This window comes from Carassius carassius, chromosome 21 (assembly GCF_963082965.1).
Source record: "Carassius carassius chromosome 21, fCarCar2.1, whole genome shotgun sequence".
NCBI lineage: Eukaryota > Metazoa > Chordata > Actinopteri > Cypriniformes > Cyprinidae > Carassius > Carassius carassius.
In genome coordinates, this window is record NC_081775.1 from 32,224,869 (window position 1) to 32,243,703 (window position 18,835).

General features: G+C 40.6%; 1 protein-coding gene across 1 annotated transcript in view; it reads left to right on the forward strand.

The window, feature by feature from the left end:
- Positions 1–18,835, forward strand: part of LOC132098197 (spermatogenesis-associated serine-rich protein 2-like) — a 197,900-nt gene that overhangs the window by 51,826 nt on the left and 127,239 nt on the right. The window lies entirely within an intron of this gene.

Here is an 18,835-nt window from a genome sequence, read left to right on the forward strand (position 1 = left end):
AGAGATATAACTATATAAACAACAAAAATATAATAGGATCTCAAGTGTTTGGTGTGTGGTTAACTCTCATTTAAGGGCACCGTGAAATCAGCCTGAATCAGGTGAGTAATGTGAAGTGGGTTCTGATGCAGTAATAAAGAGTGTGAATAAAGTGTGTTTGTGACTCGATCCGAACGAACAGACTTCCAGAGGTTTCTGAGGATCGTGTTGATGCTCGTCTGCAGATCCTGAAGATCATGTTTCAGAGGATGACGGCCAGGACTGAACACACACAGCTGCAGGGGAATGAACTCTAAATGAAGAAAAACACCTGAAGTGCACTTAACAAATGACGCTTATGCTTTTAACTTATAGATATTTGTAAAGTAATGTGGGATTCAGCTCAATCATTTTAAGTCAGTGTAATACGCTTTGAAACGAAATCTAAGGCAGCAGCTGAACTGAAGGTTTGCAGAATTTTGTTTCATCTTTCAGAAACTGTGAAAGGTGAGATGTGTGCGCAGATGAAAAGAACTGTAGAGTGGAGATGTTTAGCAGTGTGTGTGTGTGTGTGTGTGTGTGTGTGTGTGTGTGTTTCAGTGTGTGTGTTTCAGTGTATGTGTGTGTTTCAGTGTGTGTGTGTGTGTGTGTGTGTGTGTGTGTGTGTGTGTGTGTTTCAGTGTGTGTGTTTCAGTGTGTGTGTGTGTGTGTGTGTGTGTGTGTGTGTGTGTGTGTTTCAGTGTGTGTGTGTGTGTGTGTGTTTCAGTGTGTGTGTGTGTGGGTGTGTTTCAGTGTGTGTGTGTGTGTGTGTGTGTGTTTCAGTGTGTGTGTGTGTGTGTGTGTTTGTGTGTGTGTGTGTGTGTGTGTGTGTGTTTCAGTATGTGTGTGTTTCAGTGTGTATGTGTGTTTCAGTGTGTGTGTGTGTGTGTGTGTGTGTGTTTCAGTGTGTGTGTGTGTGTGTGTTTGCAGTGATGCTGTCTCTTGTCCTCCGTGAGTTGGTTAATGTCTGAATGGCAGTGACTCGCTCTCGTTGGGCCGCTGTATTAATAATGTGCAACACAATCAACACGGTGTAACCTTGAGGCCTGGGAGCATCGCCTCACATGAACACAGACCCAGTCTCTTACACTCAGAGCATGCTGGGACACTGTCTCTGACCTCAGCTGTAAAGGTCACGGGAAACACTTTCCTCATTCACACACAAAGGCTTTGAGCTCCTCCAGCACTATCATATCTGTGGAAACAGCCATAAAACATTACGACTGCGTTTATCATTCATTATCTCTTCCTCAGAAGCAGAAACTGGAAGAAAGGTGGAAGACATTAACAACACACACACAGGATTAACTCTTCAGCAGCAGCAGATAACACTGATCCGTCTTTATCTGTTCAGATCTGAGCAAACATCCACACTGTTTGTGAGAGTGTGAGAGAGAGAGAGAGAGTGTGTGTGTGTGTGTGTGTGTGTGTGTGTGTGTGTGTGTGTGTGTGTGTGTGTGTGTGTGTGTGTGTGAAAGAGAGAGTGTGTGTGAGAGTGTGAGAGAGTGTGTGTGTGTGTGTGTGTGTGTCATAATGTGAATAACAGTGTCATTAATAAGACAAACAGCTGTTTTTCTCTCAAAGGAATTCAAACGGAAAGCAGCAGGATTCAGTCGTCTTCATCATAGAGTCACAGCTCCAAAACATCACAAAACAAAAATGTGATTTTTAAGGACACTGAGCAGATGAGAGATCAGGAATAATAATATTAATCAGCAGAAGTCATCAGTAAATCTGTCTGTGGGTTTGGCTACATCTCTGGATCATATCATTTGATCTGATTTACATTTAGTCAAGTCACCTTTATTTATATAGCGCTTTAAACAAAATACATTGCGTCAAAGCAACTGATCAACATTCATTAGGAAAACAGTGTGTCAATAATGCAAAATGATAGTTAAAGGCAGTTCATCATTGAATTCAGTGATGTCATCTCTGTTCAGTTAAATAGTTTCTGTGCATTTATTTGCAATCAAGTCAACGATATCGCTGTAGATGAAGTGTCCCCAACTAAGCAAGCCAGAGGCGACAGCGGCAAGGAACCGAAACTCCATCGGTGACAGAATGGAGAAAAAAACCTTGGGAGAAACCAGGCTCAGTTGGGGGACCAGTTCTCCTCTGACCAGACGAAACCAGTAGTTCAATTCCAGGCTGCAGCAAAGTCAGATTGTGCAGAAGAATCATCTGTTTCCTGTGGTCTTGTCCTGGTGCTCCTCTGAGACAAGGTCTTTACAGGGGATCTGTATCTGGGGCTCTAGTTGTCCTGGTCTCCGCTGTCTTTCAGGGATGTAGAGGTCCTTTCTAGGTGCTGATCCAGCATCTGGTCTGGATACGTACTGGATCCGGGTGACTGCAGTGACCCTCTGATCTGGACACAGACTGGATCTGGTGGCTACGGTGACCTCGGAATAAGAGAGAAACAGACTAATATTAGCGTAGATGCCATTCTTCTAATGATGTAGCAAGTACATCGGGTGTTAATTAATGAAGCATCTGATCGTGGGTGTATCTTTCTATTAGTTTTATTGGATCTTAGTGCTGCGTTTGACACAATTGACCACAACATTCTTTTGCATAGACTTGAACACTTTGTTGGCATCAGTGGAAGTGCATTAGCATGGTTTAAATCGTACTTATATGACCGCCATCAGTTCGTAGCAGTGAATGAAGATGTATCATATCGATCACAAGTGCAGTATGGAGTACCTCAAGGCTCAGTACTAGGGCCGCTACTCTTCACGCTTTATATGTTACCCTTGGGAGATATCATCAGGAAACATGGTGTTAGCTTTCACTGTTATGCTGATGATACTCAGCTCTATATTTCTTCATGGCCCGGTGAAACACACCAATTTGAAAAACTAATGGAATGCATAGTCGATATAAAAAACTGGATGACGAGTAATATCTTACTGCTAAATTCTGAAAAAACAGAGGTGTTAATTATAGGACCTAAAAACTCTGCTTGTAATAACCTAGAACACTTTCTAAGACTTGATGGCTGCTCTCTCAATTCTTCGTCATCAGTTAGGAACCTAGGTGTGCTATTTGATCGCAATCTTTCCTTAGAAAGCCACGTTTCTAGCATTTGTAAAACTGCATTTTTCCATCTCAAAAATATATCTAAATTACGGCCTATGCTCTCAATGTCAAATGCAGAAATGTTAATCCATGCATTTATGACCTCAAGGTTAGATTATTGTAATGCTTTATTGGGTGGTTGTTCTGCACGCTTAGTAAACAAACTACAGCTAGTCCAAAATGCAGCAGCAAGAGTTCTTACTAGAACCAGGAAGTATGACCATATTAGCCCGGTTCTGTCAACACTGCACTGACTCCCTATCAAACATCGTATAGATTTTAAAATAATGCTTATTAATTATAAAGCCCTGAATGGTTGAGCACCTCAGTATTTGAATGAGCTCCTTTTACATTATAATCCTCTACGTCCGCTACGTTCTCAAAACTCAGGCAATTTGATAATACCTAGAATATCAAAATCAACTGCAGGCGGCAGATCCTTTTCCTATTTGGCGCCTAAACTCTGGAATAACCTACCTAACATTGTTCGGGAGGCAGACACACTCTTGCAGTTTAAATCTAGATTAAAGACCCATCTCTTTAACCTGGCATACACATAACATACTAATATGCTTTTAATATCCAAATCCGTTAAAGGATTTTTAGGCTGCATTAATTAGGTAAACCGGAACCGGAAACACTTCCCATAAAGTCAAAGTCAAAGTCACCTTTATTTATATAGCGATTTAGACAAAATACATTGCGTCAAAGCAACTGAACAACATTCATTAGGAAATCAGTGTCAATAATGCAAAAATGATAGTTAAAGGCAGTTCATCATTGGATTCAGTTATGTCATCTCTGTTCAGTTAAATAGTGTCTGTTCATTTATTTGCAATCAAGTCAACGATATCGCTGTAGATGAAGTGTCCCCAACTAAGCAAGCCAGAGGCGACAGCGGCAAGGAACCGAAACTCCATCGGTGACAGAATGGAGAAAAAAACCTTGGGAGAAAGCAGGCTCAGTTGGGGGCCAGTTCTCCTCTGACCAGACGAAACCAGTAGTTCAATTCCAGGCTGCAGCAAAGTCAGATTGTGCAGAAGAATCATCTGTTTCCTGTGGTCTTGTCCTGGTGCTCCTCTGAGACAAGGTCTTTACAGGGGATCTGTATCTGGGGCTCTAGTTGTCCTGGTCTCCGCTGTCTTTCAGGGATGTAGAGGTCCTTTCTAGGTGCTGATCCAGCATCTGGTCTGGATACGTACTGGATCCGGGTGACTGCAGTGACCCTCTGATCTGGACACAGACTGGATCTGGTGGCTACGGTGACCTCGGAATAAGAGAGAAACAGACTAATATTAGCGTAGATGCCATTCTTCTAATGATGTAGCAAGTACATAGGGTGTTTTTCAAAAGTTCATCAAACAACCGCAGTAAGAATTTTCATCAAGCACGGTGAGTAATGGCTTCTCCCGTCATTGTTACTTGCACCTCTTGCCACATGTACAGTTTATCTATCTCTGTCGCTGATGAGGGATTCACATGTGATAAATGCAGGGAAATAGTTAGGCTGACAGAGAAGATTTCAGAATTAGAGACACGCATCCAAACTTTAATTGAGGACAGTAAGAATTTTAGGGCTCTAGATACGCTTTGGATGCATCTAGCTCAGGGATTCCTGTACATTATTCAGTTCCGGCAACAGAGCCCCTGCAGCAGGGCAACTGGGTGACGGTGAGGCAGCGTAGTCGTGGGTCAAAACACCGCTCTTCTGTTCCGATCAAAACATTAAACAGGTTCTCCCCACTCAGTGATGCACCCACTGAGAAACCTGATGAAAGTGCTCTAGTTATTGGTGATTCTATTGTACGGAACGTGAATATAGAGACACCAGCCACCATAGTCAAATGTTTACCGGGAGCCAGAGCGCCTGACATCTTGGCAAATTTAAAAGTGCTGGCTAATCCTAAACGTAAATACAGTAAGATTGTTATTCATGCCGGCGCTAATGATGTTCGACTTCGCCAGTCGGAGATCACTAAAAATAACATTAAACAGTTGTGTGAACTTGCAAGCACGATGTCAGACACTGTAATATGCTCTGGTCCTGACCGTCTGCTAGCCGCCTCCCGTCACAGAGGTCAGTTAATTCTCAGCACATAGAGACTTTTTCACCAAGATATCACACTATAGAGACTGTGTCTGTTCCCCCGAACTAGAAAATACAAAAAACGTCCAAACCAAGTTAAGATTAACAATTTAATTGAGGTTGAACAAATAAAAAACAGAAGCAATATGGATAAACAAATGATAAAGCTTGGCTTATTGAATATCAGATCCCTTTCTACGAAAACACTTTTTGTAAATAATATGATCACTGATCATAATATAGATGTACTCTGTTTGACAGAAACCTGGCTAAAACCTGATGATTACATTATTTTAATTATTTTATTATACTGGATCCGGGTGACTGCAGTGACCCTCTGATCTGGACACAGACGGGATCTGGTGGCTACGGTGACCTCGGTATAAGAGAGAAACAGACTAATATTAGCGTAGATGCCATTCTTCTAATGATGTAGCAAGTACATAGGGTGTTATGGGAAGTGTTTCCGGTTCCGGTTTACCTAATTAATGCAGCCTAAAAATCCTTTAACGGATTTGGATATTAAAAGCATCTTAGTACGTTATGTGTATGCCAGGTTAAAGAGATGGGTCTTTAATCTAGATTTAAACTGCAAGAGTGTGTCTGCCTCCCGAACAATGTTAGGTAGGTTATTCCAGAGTTTAGGCGCCAAATAGGAAAAGGATCTGCCGCCCGCAGTTGATTTTGATATTCTAGGTATTATCAAATTGCCTGAGTTTTGAGAACGTAGCGGACGTAGAGGATTATAATGTAAAAGGAGCTCATTCAAATACTGAGGTGCAAAACCATTCAGGGCTTTATAAGTAATAAACAATATTTTAAAATCTATACGATGCTTGATAGGGAGCCAGTGCAGTGTTGACAGGACCGGGCTAATATGGTCATACTTCCTGGTTCTAGTAAGAACTCTTGCTGCTGCATTTTGGACTAGCTGTAGTTTGTTTACTAAGCGTGCAGAACAACCACCCAATAAAGCATTACAAAAATCTAACCTTGAGGTCATAAATGCATGGATTAACATTTCTGCATTTGACATTGAGAGCATAGGCTGTAATTTAGATATATTTTTGAGATGGAAAAATGCGGTTTTACAAATGCTAGAAACGTGGCTTTCTAAGGAAAGATTGCGATCAAATAGCACACCTACTGTTTATCTATCTCTGTCGCTGATGAGCCGTTCACATGTGATAAATGTAGGGAAATAGTTAGGCTGACAGAGAAGATTTCAGAATTAGAGACACGCATCCAAACTTTAATTGAGGACAGTAAAAATGTTAGGGCTCTAGATACGGCTTTGGATGCGTCTAGCTCAGGGATTCCTGTACATTGTTCGGTTCCGGAAACAGAGCCCCAGCAGCAGGGCAACTGGGTGACGGTGAGGCAGCATAGTCGTGGGTCAAAACACCGCTCTTTTGTTCCGATCAAAACATTAAACAGGTTCTCCCCACTCAGTGATGCACCCACTGAGAAACCTGATGAAAGTGCTCTAGTTATTGGTGATTCTATTGTACGGAACGTGAATATAGAGACACCAGCCACCATAGTCAAATGTTTACCGGGAGCCAGAGCGCCTGACATCTTGGCAAATTTAAAAGTGCTGGCTAATGCTAAACGTAAATACAGTAAGATTGTTATTCATGCCGGCGCTAATGATGTTCGACTTCGCCAGTCGGAGATCACTAAAAATAACATTAAAGAGGTGTGTGAACTTGCAAGCACGATGTCAGACACTGTAATATGCTCTGGTCCCCTCCCTGCTTACCGTGGTGATGAGATGCATAGCAGATTGTCATCACTCAATGGCTGGATGTCTAAGTGGTGCCCACAGAATAACATAGGTTTCATAGACAATTGGACGAGCTTTTGGGGCAGACCTGACCTGTTGAAAAGAGATGGTCTTCATCCCTCCTGGGGTGGCGCCACTCTTCTCTCTAGAAATATGGCAAAAAGTCTTAGTGTTTATACTTGACTAACTGGGGCCCAGGTCAGGAAGCAGACAGACTGGCTAAACCGACCGTCTGCTAGCTGCCTCCCGTCACAGAGGTCAGTTAATTCTCAGCACATAGAGACTCTTTCACCTAGATATCACACTATAGAGACTGTGTCTGTTCCCCGAACTAGAAAATACAAAAAACGTCCAAACCAAGTTAAGATTAACAATTTAATTGAGGTTCAACAAATAAAAAACAGAAGCAATATGGATAAACAAATGATAAAGCTTGGCTTATTGAATATCAGATCCCTTTCTACGAAAACACTTTTTGTAAATAATATGATCACTGATCATAATATAGATGTACTCTGTTTGACAGAAACCTGGCTAAAACCTGATGATTACATTATTTTAAATGAGTCCACCCCCCAAGATTACTGTTATAAACATGAGCCACGTCTAAAAGGCAAAGGTGGAGGTGTTGCTTCAATTTATAACAACGTTTTCAGGATTTCTCAGAGGGCAGGCTACAAGTATAACTCGTTTGAAGTAATGGTACTTCATATAACATTATCCAAAGAAACAAATGTTAATGATAAACCCTGTTATGTTTGTACTGGCTACTGTATACAGGCCACCAGGGCACCATACAGACTTTATTAAAGAGTTTGGTGATTTTACATCTGAGTTAGTTCTGGCTGCAGATAAAGTTTTAATAGTTGGTGATTTTAATATCCATGTTGATAATGAAAACGATGCATTGGGATCAGCATTTATAGACATTCTGAACTCTATTGGTGTTAGACAACACGTTTCAGGACCTACTCATTGTCGAAATCATACTCTAGATTTAATACTGTCACATGGAATTGATGTTGATGGTGTTGAAATTATTCAGCCAAGTGATGATATCTCAGATCATTATTTAGTTCTTTGCAAAATTCATATAGCCAAAATTGTAAATTCTACTTCTTGTTACAAGTATGGAAGAACCATCACTTCTAACACAAAAGACTGCTTTTTAAGTTATCTTCCTGATGTATCCAAATTCCTTAGCATATCCAAAACCTCAGAACAACTTGATGATGTAACAGAAACTATGGACTCTCTCTTTTCTAGCACTTTAAATAAAGTTGCTCCTTTACGCTTAAGGAAGGTTAAGGAAAACAGTTTGACACCATGGTATAATGAGCACACTCGCACCCTAAAGAGAGCAGCCTCGAAAAATGGAGCGCAGCTGGAGGAAAACAAAACTAGAGGTATTTCGTATTGCTTGGCGGGAAAGTAACATATCCTACAGAAAAGCATTAAAAACTGCTAGATCCGATTACTTTTATTCTCTTTTAGAAGAAAACAAACATAACCCCAGGTATTTATTCAATACAGTGGCTAAATTAACGAAAAATAAAGCCTCAACAAGTGTTGACATTTCCCAACACCACAGCAGTAATGACTTTATGAACTACTTTACTTCTAAAATCAATACTATTAGAGATAAAATTGCAACCATTCAGCCGTCAGCTACAGTATCACATCAGACAGTGCACTATAGACCCCCTGAGGAACAGTTCCACTCATTCTCTACCATAGGAGAGGAAGAATTGTATAAACTTGTTAAATCATCTAAACCAACAACATGTATGTTAGACCCTATACCATCTAAGCTCCTGAAAGAGGTGCTTCCAGAAGTCATAGATCCTCTTCTGACTATTATTAATTCCTCATTGTCATTAGGACATGTCCCCAAAACCTTCAAACTGGCTGTTATTAAGCCTCTCATCAAAAAAAAAACAACTTGACCCCAAAGAACTAGTTAATTATAGACCAATCTCGAATCTCCCTTTTCTGTCCAAGATACTAGAAAAGGTGGTATCCACACAATTATATTCCTTCTTAGAGAAAAATGGTATATGTGAGGATTTCCAGTCAGGATTTAGACCGTATCATAGTACTGAGACTGCTCTTCTTAGAGTTTCAAATGATCTGCTCTTATCATCTGATCGTGGGTGTATCTCTCTATTAGTTTTATTGGATCTTAGTGCTGCGTTTGACACAATTGACCACAACATTCTTTTGCATAGACTTGAATACTTTGTTGGCATCAGTGGAAGTGCATTAGCATGGTTTAAATCGTACTTATATGACCGCCATCAGTTCGTAGCAGTGAATGAAGATGTATCCTATCGATCACAAGTGCAGTATGGAGTACCTCAAGGCTCAGTACTAGGGCCGCTACTCTTCACGCTTTATATGTTACCCTTGGGAGATATCATCAGGAAACATGGTGTTAGCTTTCACTGTTATGCTGATGATACTCAGCTCTATATTTCTTCGCAGCCCGGTGAAACACACCAATTTGAAAAACTAATGGATTGCATAGTCGATATAAAAAACTGGATGACGAGTAATTTCTTACTGCTAAATTCTGAAAAAACAGAGGTGTTAATTATAGGACCTAAAAACTCTGCTTGTAATAACCTAGAACACTGTCTAAGACTTGATGGTTGCTCTGTCAATTTTTCGTCATCAGTTAGGAACCTAGGTGTGCTATTTGATCGCAATCTTTCCTTAGAAAGCCACATTTCTAGCATTTGTAAAACTGCATTTTTCCATCTCAAAAATATATCTAAATTACGGCCTATGCTCTCAATGTCAAATGCAGAAATGTTAATCCATGCATTTATGACCTCAAGGTTAGATTATTGTAATGCTTTATTGGGTGGTTGTTCTGCACGCTTAGTAAACAAACTACAGCTAGTCCAAAATGCAGCAGCAAGAGTTCTTACTAGAACCAGGAAGTATGACCATATTAGCCCGGTCCTGTCAACACTGCACTGGCTCCCTATCAAGCATCGCATAGATTTTAAAATATTGCTTATTACTTCTAAAGCCCTGAATGGTTTAGCACCTCAGTATTTGAATGAGCTCCTTTTACATTATAATCCTCTACGTCCGCTACATTCTCAAAACTCAGGCAATTTGATAATACCTAGAATATCAAAATCAACTGCAGGTGGCAGATCCTTTTCCTATTTGGCGCCCAAACTCTGGAATAACCTACCTAACATTGAGGCAGACACACTCTTGCAGTTTAAATCTAGATTAAAGACCCATCTCTTTAACCTGGCATACACATAACATACTAATATGCTTTTAATATCCAAATCCGTTAAAGGATTTTTAGGCTGCATTAATTAGGTAAACCGGAACCGGAAACACTTCCCATAACAACCTATGTACTTGCTACATCATTAGAAGAATGGCATCTACGCTAATATTTGTCTGTTTCTCTCTTGTTCCGAGGTCAACGTGGCCACCAGATCCAGTCTGTGTCCAGATCAGAGGGTCACTGCAGTCACCCGGATCCAGTACATATCCAGACCAGATGCTGGATCAGCACCTAGAAAGGACCTCTACATCCCTGAAAGACAGCGGAGACCAAGACGAAGAGACCAAGGTGGGGAAGTCGTGGCCTGGTGGTTAGAGAATCGGACTCCCAATCGAAGGGTTGTGGGTTCGAGTCCCGGGCCGGCAGGAATTGTGGGTGGGGGGAGTGCATGTACAGTTCTCTCACCACCCTCAATACCATGACTGAGGTGCCCTTGAGCAAGGCACCTTTGTTGGCATCAGTGGAAGTGCATTAGCATGGTTTAAATCGTACTTATATGACCGCCGTCAGTTCGTAGCAGTGAATGAAGATGTATCCTATCGATCACAAGTGCAGTATGGAGTACCTCAAGGCTCAGTACTAGGGCCGCTACTCTTCACGCTTTATATGTTACCCTTGGGAGATATCATCAGGAAACATGGTGTTAGCTTTCACTGTTATGCTGATGATACTCAGCTCTATATTTCTTCGCAGCCCGGTGAAACACACCAATTTGAAAAACTAATGGATTGCATAGTCGATATAAAAAACTGGATGAAGAGTAATTACTGCTAAATTCTGAAAAAACAGAGGTGTTAATTATAGGACCTAAAAACTCCGCTTGTAATAACCTAGAACACTGTCTAAGACTTGATGGTTGCTCTGTCAATTCTTTGTCATCAGTTAGGAACCTAGGTCAATGTCAATGTCAATGTTAAACCCCCAACTGCTCCTCGGGCGCCGCAGCATAAATGGCTGCCCACTGCTCCGGGTGTGTGCTCACAGTGTGTGTGTGTGTGTTCACTGCTCTGTGTGTGTGTGCACTTCGGATGGGTTAAATGCAGAGCACAAATTCTGAGTATGGGTCACCATACTTGGCCGAATGTCACTTCACTTCTTCACTTAAATTATAGGACCTAAAAACTCCGCTTGTAATAACCTAGAACACTGTCTAAGACTTGATGGTTGCTCTGTCAATTCTTTGTCATCAGTTAGGAACCTAGGTCAATGTCAATGTCAATGTTAAACCCCCAACTGCTCCTCGGGCGCCGCAGCATAAATGGCTGCCCACTGCTCCGGGTGTGTGCTCACAGTGTGTGTGTGTGTGTTCACTGCTCTGTGTGTGTGTGCACTTCGGATGGGTTAAATGCAGAGCACAAATTCTGAGTATGGGTCACCATACTTGGCCGAATGTCACTTCACTTCTTCACTTCACTTCTGACAACTAGAGCCCCGGATACAGATCCCCTGTAAAGACCTTGTCTCAGAGGAGCACCAGGACAAGACCACAGGAAACAGATGATTCTTCTGCACAATCTGACTTTGCTGCAGCCTGGAATTGAACTACTGGTTTCGTCTGGTCAGAGGAGAACTGGCCCCCCAACTGAGCCTGGTTTCTCCCAAGGTTTTTTTCTCCATTCTGTCACCGATGGAGTTTCGGTTCCTTGCCGCTGTCGCCTCTGGCTTGCTTAGTTGGGGACACAGCGATATCGTTGACTTGATTGCAAATAAATGCACAGACACTATTTAACTGAACAGAGATGACATAACTGAATCCAATGATGAACTGCCTTTAACTATCATTTTTGCATTATTGACACTGTTTTCCTAATGAATGTTGTTCAGTTGCTTTGACGCAATGTATTTTGTTTAAAGCGCTATATAAATAAAGGTGACATTAACATTGACATTGACATTGACCTAGGTTCCTAACTGATGACAAAGAATTGACAGAGCAACCATCAAGTCTTAGACAGTGTTCTAGGTTATTACAAGCGGAGTTTTTAGGTCCTATAATTAACACCTCTGTTTTTTCAGAATTTAGCAGTAATTACTCTTCATCCAGTTTTTTATATCGACTATGCAATCCATTAGTTTTTCAAATTGGTGTGTTTCACCGGGCTGCGAAGAAATATAGAGCTGAGTATCATCAGCATAACAGTGAAAGCTAACACCATGTTTCCTGATGATATCTCCCAAGGGTAACATATAAAGCGTGAAGAGTAGCGGCCCTAGTACTGAGCCTTGAGGTACTCCATACTGCACTTGTGATCGATAGGATACATCTTCATTCACTGCTACGAACTGACGGCGGTCATATAAGTACGATTTAAACCATGCTAATGCACTTCCACTGATGCCAACAAAGTGTTCAAGTCTATGCAAAAGAATGTTGTAGTCAATTGTGTCAAACGCAGCACTAAGATCCAATAAAACTAATAGAGAGATACACCCACGATCAGATGATAAGAGCAGATCATTTGTAACTCTAAGGAGAGCAGTCTCAGTACTATGATACGGTCTAAATCCTGACTGGAAATCCTCACATATACCCTTTTTCTCTAAGAAGGAATATAATTGTGAGGATACCACCTTTTCTAGTATCTTGGACAGAAAAGGGAGATTCAAGATTGGTCTATAATTAACTAGTTCTTTGAGGTCAAGTTGTGGTTTTTTGATGAGAGGCTTAATAACAGCCAGTTTGAAGGTTTTGGGGACATATCCTAATGACAATGAGGAATTAATAATAGTCAGAAGAGGATCTATGACTTCTGGAAGCACCTCTTTTAGGAGCTTAGATGGTATAGGGTCTAACATACATGTTGTTGGTTTAGATGATTTAACAAGTTTATACAATTCTTCCTCGCCTATAGTAGAGAATGAGTGGAACTGTTCCTCAGGGGGTCTATAGTGCACTGTCTGATGTGATACTGTAGCTGACGGCTGAATGGTTGCAATTTTATCTCTAATAGAATCAATTTTAGAAGTAAAGTAGTTCATAAAGTCATTACTGCTGTGGTGTTGGGAAATGTCAACACTTGTTGAGGCTTTATTTTTCGTTAATTTAGCCACTGTATTGAATAAATACCTGGGGTTATGTTTGTTTTCTTCTAAAAGAGAAGAAAAGGGATCGGATCTAGCAGTTTTTAATGCTTTTCTGTAGGATATGTTACTTTCCCGCCAAGCAATACGAAATACCTCTAGTTTTGTTTTCCTCCAGCTGCGCTCCATTTTTCGGGCTGCTCTCTTTAGGGTGCGAGTATGCTCATTATACCATGGTGTCAAACTGTTTTCCTTAACCTTCCTTAAGAGTAAAGGAGCAACTTTATTTAAAGTGCTAGAAAAGAGAGAGTCCATAGTTTCTGTTACATCATCAAGTTGTTCTGAGGTTTTGGATATGCTAAGGAATTTAGATACATCAGGAAGATAACTTAAAAAGCAGTCTTTTGTGTTAGAAGTGATGGTTCTTCCATACTTGTAACAAGAAGTAGAATTTACAATTTTGGCTATATGAAGTTTGCACAGAACTAAATAATGATCTGAGATATCATCACTTGGCTGAATAATTTCAACACCATCAACATCAATTCCATGTGACAGTATTAAATCTAGAGTATGATTTCGACAATGAGTAGGTCCTGAAACGTGTTGTCTAACACCAATAGAGTTCAGAATGTCTATAAATGCTGATCCCAATGCATCTTTTTCATTAACAACATGGATATTAAAATCACACACTATTAGAACTTTATCTGCAGCCAGAACTAACTCGGATGTAAAATCACCAAACTCTTTAATAAAGTCTGTATGGTGCCCTGGTGGCCTGTATACAGTAGCCAGTACAAACATAACAGGGGATTTATCATTAACATTTGTTTCTTTGGATAATGTTATATGAAGTACCATTACTTCAAACGAGTTATACTTGAAGCCTGCCCTCTGAGAAATCCTGAAAACGTTGTTATAAATTGAAGCAACACCTCCACCTTTGCCTTTTAGACGTGGCTCATGTTTATAACAGTAATCTTGGGGGGTGGACTCATTTAAAATAATGTAATCATCAGGTTTTAGCCAGGTTTCTGTCAAACACAGTACATCTATATTATGATCAGTGATCATATTATTTACAAAAAGTATTTTCGTAGAAAGGGATCTGATATTCAATAAGCCAAGCTTTATCGTTTGTTTATCCATATTGCTTCTGTTTTTTATTTGTTGAACCTCAATTAAATTGTTAATCTTAACTTGGTTTGGACGTTTTTTGTATTTTCTAGTTCGGGGAACAGACACAGTCTCTATAGTGTGATATCTTGGTGAAAAAGTCTCTATGTGCTGAGAATTAACTGACCTCTGTGACGGGAGGCGGCTAGCAGACGGTCAGGACCAGAGCATATTACAGTGTCTGACATCGTGCTTGCAAGTTCACACACCTCTTTAATTTTATTTTTAGTGATCTCCGACTGGCGAAGTCGAACATCATTAGCGCCGGCATGAATAACAATCTTACTGTATTTACGTTTAGCATTAGCCAGCACTTTTAAATTTGCCAAGATGTCAGGCGCTCTGGCTCCCGGTAAACATTTGACTATGGTGGCTGGTGTCTCTATATTCACGTTCCGTACAATAGAATCACCAATAACTAGAGCACTTTCATCAGGTTTCTCAGTGGGTGCATCACTGAGTGGGGAGAACTGGTTTAATGTTTTGATCGGAACAGAAGAGCGGTGTTTTGACCCACGACTACGCTGCCTCACCATCACCCAGTTGCCCTGCTGCAGGGGCTCTGTTTCCGGAACTGAATAATGTACAGGAATCCCTGAGCTAGACGCATCCAAAGCGTATCTAGAGCCCTAAAATTCTTACTGTCCTCAATTAAAGTTGGATGCGTGTCTCTAATTCTGAAATCTTCTCTGTCAGCCTAACTATTTCCCTGCATTTATCACATGTGAATCCCTCATCAGCGACAGAGATAGATAAACAGTACATGTGGCAAGAGGTGCAAGTAACAATGACGGGAGAAGCCATTACTCACCGTGCTTGATGAAAATTCTTACTGCGGTTGTTTGATGAACTTGTGAAAAACACCCTATGTACTTGCTACATCATTAGAAGAATGGCATCTACGCTAATATTAGTCTGTTTCTCTCTTATACCAAGGTCACCGTAGCCACCAGATCCAGTCTGTGTCCAGATCAGAGGGTCACTGCAGTCACCCGGATCCAGTACGTATCCAGACCAGATGCTGGATCAGCACCTAGAAAGGACCTCTACATCCCTGAAAGACAGCGGAGACCAGGACAACTAGAGCCCCAGATACAGATCCCCTGTAAAGACCTTGTCTCAGAGGAGCACCAGGACAAGACCACAGGAAACAGATGATTCTTCTGCACAATTTGACTTTGCTGCAGCCTGGAATTGAACTACTGGTTTCGTCTGGTCAGAGGAGAACTGGCCCCCCAACTGAGCCTGGTTTCTCCCAAGGTTTTTTTCTCCATTCTGTCACCGATGGAGTTTCGGTTCCTTGCCGCTGTCGCCTCTGGCTTGCTTAGTTAGGGACACTTCATCTACAGCGATATCGTTGACTTGATTGCAAATAAATGCACAGACACTATTTAACTGAACAGAGATGACATAACTGAATCCAATGATGAACTGCCTTTAACTATCATTTTGCGTTATTGACACTGTTTTCCTAATGAATGTTGTTCAGTTGCTTTGACGCAATGTATTTTGTTTAAAGCGCTATATAAATAAAGGTGACTTTGACTTTGACTTTATGTAGCGGGTAATAGTAGAGGAAGGAAGAAAGCTCTTTTGCTGAGGCATGTAATGCATGTTTATTGAAACAGAACACAGCGGAGATACAGGGCCACCGTTGCGGGTAACGGCCAGCCTTGCACGAAGGATCTTGATGGGTAGCTCCTCACAGGCAACACATCCCGAACCTTCGAATGCCGCCTCTGCGTGAGCCCGACCCAGGCACAGCACACACTGCTCGTGTGCATCCGGGAAATCAATGGGCCCACCACACATGCGGCAAAGAGACATTATAAGAGTAAAATCACTGGAACGCGAGAGGGGATAATTTTCCACAATTTTCCGCTCTGTATGCGTGAATCCACGGCCAAACCAGACTCAAGTGAAGAAAAAAGATTCTGAGGTTTTTGGCGCCCGCCGTCACCTATATTGATGGCCGTCAGCCAATCAGGTGAAGGCGAGGGCGCCATTGGCTATTTGCAAGCAAAATAGTTATTCAATCAGACTTCATAATTTCGAGGAAATGGATTTCCCCATACGTAATGTCGAGAGACCGACTCGATAAGGGAACTAAAGTTTTTCTTGTGTTAAATCAAAGTCTTTAATTTCTCTTAGAGTTTCTGTTTTGGGGTGCTTTTGTTTTGCAGTCTAGTATTGTGTAATCGGTTTACTGCACCATTAATAGATGATTTTGAGCGGTTGGGAGATGTGAAAGCGCACGACTCTCTGTAAGGTATTGACTTGAGTATATATATATATATATATATATATATATATATATATATATATATATATATATATATATATGTATAACTTACTTGGGCTGAAACAATTAGTCGACATTATCGACAACGTCGACGATAAAAAAAATTGTCGGCAAATGTTTTTGAGTAAGGTTAGTTGTTTGATCTCGTATGCCTAATGTGAAAGCCTCCAATAATGCAGTTTGACCAGTGTGGCGCTGTAGCGCAAGATTGTAATACACTCTCCTGATTCAATTCAAAAGAAGAAGATAGCACTTCAGTTTGAGCAAACCGAGCCGATCCGAACCTTGGATGAACATGCAAATATATACTGCACACCTTGCTCTCAATAACTACATAAACCCAACAAAAACTAACCGCGATGTAAAAGCAGCTCTGAAGAACATATTTGATTACAGCGGTGTGGATGTTTGCACGAACTCTGAGGTTCTCCAGCCACTCCAGTAAAGAAATGTCCAGTCACGTTTATTTATATAACAGTCCTTATGCGATAGATAGCTTTTCAATCTTAAACATGAAAATACAGAGTCAGTGTCGCTAGAATTATAACTTGATTTCCTGTTATAAAGCAGCTCTCCAGTGTGGAGTTAGCTAATACATTTATTTTATAATTGTGGGAAATATTTCATTAAAGTTTTAGTTCTGCGCTAGATCAAACCAAACTGTTTTAAATATCATAACCCAATAAGGTATTTTAAGAGAGATTGTATTTATTAGTAAAATGTTTATCCAAAAATAAAACGTCCTATCACTTACCTTTACTTTTATTATACATATGCAGGGCTCTCAAGTTTTGAAGACAGGCAAGAGTGACACCCCCCCACCCCCCAAGAAGAAAATATTTGACACATGACACTGACAATTTAACCAAATACAAAGTGTTTATTCAATTTCCATTTATAAAATTTTTGTGTGTGTGTGTGTTTGAGTGCGAGTGTTTGTGAGAGAGAGAGAGAGAGATTATGACTGGTGTTGTTTGTTGTAAGTGTTTGTTGCCTTTTTGGACTCCTACCATTTTCGCCACCTTCTCTGGGCCAGCATCCTGTAACCTGCTCTTTTTGGGGGGCTTTCCTCTCAGGGTGAATGAAAGGATGCTTAGTTGCCTTTTACCTGACATCTTTGAAAGACAGATGCAATGATTAATGCATCCATGGCCAGGATTATATAATTATAAAATATGACATGATTTTAAAAGTGACCTATAACATCGACTATGCAATACACTTTAATTAATTTAGTGCTAATAAAATTATTTAGCCTATTGGAGAGAGATATATTTATAATGTGACAATATGTCGTGTGATAACGAAAATATGACTAGGCCTAGACTAACGTTACTTGTCCTGAGCAGATGTTGTCAGTGAACAGGCTGTAAAAAAATCTTACCCAGATACAATAGTGCTATTTTCTGATTGGCTATTGTGTAGCCTATTTCTTTTTTTTTTGATTGGCTGATAAGTGGCAGGCTCGATTAAGAACTCAGTCCAGGGGAGACGCGCTTGATTCCTGCCGGTTTCCATAGTGAGAGTGGCGCGACCAGATAACTTTTGGGCGCTGCGGCATATTAAATATATTATAAATAGTTTTTCTGCGTGAGAAATACAATGTGTGGCGGGAGTGCGTGACAAAAGACCGAAATGAGTGACTGTACTTGAGAGCCCTGCATATGGCTTACAATAAGAGATGTTAAGAGGCAGAATGATTTGTCATTCAGCTACTTCCTCCTATAGCTAATCAAATGGCGAATAGGAGTTTCTCTCTTTTCTCATTTTGTGTGCAATATATATTTATTTGTAGAAATTAATTGTATACTAGTAATACATAATGACTTTCAAAAGCGGAAGTAATTCCCTTTATTTGTTAGAATATGTATATTTTAACTAATTGCAAAAAGCTAAATAATAAATAAATGTCTAACCATGAGATGTCGACTGAGTTTGGAGAGCCCTGGCTCAGAACAGTGGAAGTATTTGAAGCTTTGTTTATGAACATGGTGGTGTGGTCAAGCAATGACTTTAAACCGGACACTATTCACATTATACAAATGC